Here is a 3,983-nt window from a genome sequence, read left to right as displayed (position 1 = left end):
TGATTTTTTTTTTCCCCCCCCCCCCCCCCCCAATCAGAATAATTTCTATTTATTGATCCACTTATCCATCTTTGTACCCAAAAATGATCTATCTTTGCATTGGTTCCAATCCTGATGTCCAGGGTATTAATATTCCCTTTGCACTCTATGTGAAGTCTATTCTCAAATATTTTGCTTCTTAAAGACATTTCTTGGAGTAAGGCATGGGAGAAGAGAATGAAGCTAGCATGGCTGAATTCATCTTCATTGGCTTCTCCAACCACCCCACAACAAAACTAATATTAAGGATTCTTCCTTGTGGCCTGTTTGGTAACGCTGATTGGAAATGGCCGCCTCCTCCTCCTAACCTTTGGTGATCCGCACCTTCAAACCCCCATGTGCTTCTTCCTTAGCAATTTGTCCCTCCTGGATATCTGCTATTCCAACAAGCACTGTCCCACAAGCACTAGTAAACTTCTTAGTTGAGAGAGCCACAATTTCTTATGCACAGCGTTCCTCCCAGTTACTAATCTCACTTTGCTTAGGTTACACTGAATGCCTTCTGTTGGCAGTCATGGCTTATGACCGCTCCATTGCCATCTCCAACCCACTGCGGTATACACTCATCATAAGCAAGACATAATGCATCCACCTGACACTGGGTTCATGGGCACTTGCCTTCCTGTTGTCCATAGTCCCCGTTATCCTCATGCCCTCTCGCCTCTGTGGGAAGAATCAAATCGATCATTTTGCCTGTGATCTTCTAGCTCTCTTGAAGCTGGTTTGCTCAGAGACCTCCAAGAGTCAAATTGTTATGTTTGCCAGTGGGTCACTCACTCTCCTTGCCCCATTCGCCTTCATCCTTTTCTCTTACATGCGTATCATCAAAGCCATCTTGAAGATCTGCTTGGTGGATGGCAGATCTAAGGCTTTCTCTACCTGTGGTTCCCACCTGACTGTGGTGACTCTTTTCTATGGAGCGGCCATGTTCATGTACCTCAAGCCCCAGTCCAAGTCATCCCAAGAGCAAGACAAAATCATTTCTGTCTTCTATACAGTTGTGACACCCATGTTAAACCCTCTAATCTACACGCTGTGAAACCAGGAGGTGATAGGGACTTTACAAAGAGTGATCGAAGGGAACTTCATAAAGTGATTTTTAATTTTTTTTTCATTATTTTTATCCATTGACTATGAGACACTTAAGATATAAACAGATATCACCACATGAAATGGTGGTGAGAAAGTCTGAGTGAATGAGTGAACAAAAGGAAGAGAGAGAGAGAACTTAAAGTTTTATTTTTTCCAAAACTGTTTGAGATGAGATGAAATAATTAGCCGTGCCTAATTTCTGTATTGTCACACAGAGCCCTGTTCCCTTAAGTGAAAGCGACTTGATCAGTGGTTTGAGGACTTCTAATAAAGACCTCTTCCATTTAATTAAAATACAAGAAAACTTTGTTCATTAAATTGCTGACTGCAACTCCACTGGGAATTCTAACCTTTTTTTTTTTATTCCACATAATCATCATGGATGATTCTCTTCTCACACTTATACTAGTATAAAATAGGGATTATAGGGTCTGATTGTGTTCTCTTCTTTACCCTAGCATATATATGGTACAACATCATTCCAGACAATGTACCATATTCTTCTCTGGAAACCTTTTGACTAAATCAGAATTAACTGAAGTGGGACCTGTGGGATGATGATATCCTCACTCATTCAGACAAAGTCTAACCCTGCAATGCCAGTATCCTTTTTTCCAGAAAAAAGTAAATCTGAACAGTAGATCCAATTAGGAGGAGGAGAATAAATATGGAAGGGTTTCTAAAGAGAAATTTTCGGAATTCAACATTTTACTCCATCCACAATCAGTATGGGAAATTCCACCATGCAATTTCTTCTAGTGTCAGATCGAAATGAGAATTAAAAGTTAAACTTAGCATTAACTCAGATGAACAAAAATCCAACCATTTTGGTTCAATTACAATTGTTTGCTTTGAGATATAGAAACTGTTTAGTTTCAAATTTGGATTTTTAAAAAATAAGAAAATAAAATACAACTAAAAATAAAGAATGTTATGTTACTGTTTAAGTGCTTCATTTAGATTAAGTGTTGCTTAGCCAAATCTGAGCTTCTCACTTCCAACTTCAACTTTCTGAAGAAATCAAATTTCAAGTAATAAAACCACCACTTCAAAAACATATAAGAAAGGTAAATGAACTTCTGAGTAAAATATTTCCCCCCCTCAAATCCAAATATTGTATTCCATGTTTTACTTCAAAAAGTAAAGCCTATACAGAGGAAATTATTAATATCAAACCATCTGGCAGGGACAGAATGGGTCATGGGAGGGCCCTATCCTTTTTGGTCTCTAACACATTATACTCGCTCCTGGATTTTTCCTAGCTACCATCTGGGGACATCAATGAGCTTCTATCAAAGAATACTGTATTTACTTGATGCTAAGACACAGTTTTAGTCCCCCTAACAGGGGGGAGCCCCTTATTTTAGAATAGAGTATGAGGGTAGTGAGGGGGCAGGCAGATGCCGTAGCTAAGGCTCCAGATGCTGCCCAGGGTCCAGGCCACAGTCGCAGCTACTACCTGCCCCCCTTCTCCCCACCCAACACTTTTGCACCCTGTCATCTCCTCCTTGAAGCTTCTTCCCCTCGTCTCCCCCATAGCACTGGTGTGTAGCCTCTACTTCCCCCTTTCCATCTCCCCATCTAGTCTTTGCTCCCCTCTCCCTCACCAGCTTCTGCTTCCTGCCCTTGTTTCCTAGGTGCTATGGGGGCTAGGTTGGAGTTGTGCTCAGTGCCCCAGGCTAGCATAAGAATGGAGCCTGCTGGCAAGGAGAAAGGAAAAGCAAAAGAAGGAAGCAGGGAGCAGAGGCGGGTGAGGAAGAGGGGAGGAGAGACTAGAGGGGGAGACAGAAAGGAGGAAGTAGAGGTTGGGGAGGAGGGGCAAGGGGGAACAGAAGAGAAAGGGGGGACTCAAGGGGGGGTAGGTAGGGGGCAGAGGTGTCAAGAGGGCAGGCACAAGCAGTGAGCAAGCTGCTTGACCTCCCCATGCCACCTGCCCCCCATAGCAGTGGGGGGAATGAATTAAAGACAACCCTCCAATAATTAGATTACAAATTTTCCACTTGTGTGCTCTGAGCTGAATTGTCAGCAATCAGAGCAGCAAGAAGGGTAAATTGCCCTCAGATGCCCCTAGTTACCTACATGGACCTGGATGCCAATGGTCTAACTACCCCCAGTTGGTCCCACTTAACTTCATGGGAGTGGCTGACTGCTTAAAAACAGCAGCTTTTTCAGTGGGCAGGAGGCTATGATCCTAAGCGGTGGCTCAGAAATAGACACCTTCATTATCAGAACTGGCATCAAGCATGGATGCGTGATTGCACCAGCACTTTTCCCCATCTATATCACTATTCTGCATCTCAATTGCTGACAGGGAATCTCCTTAACATTAACTGGTTAAGTTCCTACTCCATGATACCAACTCTTCCATTACTGATATTCTGTATGCTGATGATTGGCATGTATGCCCATGCAATAGAAGACCTCTAGGTCACTCTTGATTGCTTCTCTGAACCATAAAAAAAAGTTTGGATTTACTGTGGGCCTATACACCTACTCCAACGTGTTCAGATTAGACCGTGTCAGAGCAGACTTCATTAATCAAGTCTCCTGGAACCTTCTAATTAGGAGGCTGTAGCATGCTTCACCATCACGTGCATTCAGCATGGCAGCGAGGATACTTTAACTAATACCTTGTCAAACAAGCTTTAGTTAAAGTGCCCTTGCAGCCCTTTTGAAATGTGGGATACTGAATACACATGACACTGTGGTGTTTTAATTAGAGTGGTTGTCTGAGAGTCTCTCTAATTAAAATGTTTCCCTGCCCACCCCAGAGCACATGTATAGATATTAGGGCTGTACGAAGCTTTGGGTGGCGATTCAATTCGGAGAATATTCGGCCCAGTTTGGTGCCC

At 42.9% G+C, this 3,983-nt stretch overlaps 1 pseudogene; it reads left to right on the top strand.

Moving 5' to 3' along the window:
- The window catches only part of LOC102385324, a 1,144-nt pseudogene extending 36 nt beyond the window's left edge, over positions 1–1,108 (top strand).
- The last annotated feature ends 2,875 nt before the right edge of the window (positions 1,109–3,983 follow it).

This window comes from Alligator sinensis, unplaced genomic scaffold (assembly GCF_000455745.1).
Source record: "Alligator sinensis unplaced genomic scaffold, ASM45574v1 scaffold427_1, whole genome shotgun sequence".
Taxonomy (NCBI): Eukaryota; Metazoa; Chordata; order Crocodylia; family Alligatoridae; genus Alligator; species Alligator sinensis.
The sequence above is the reverse complement of the archived record's forward strand: the minus strand, read 5'-3'. Positions and strand labels throughout refer to the sequence as shown.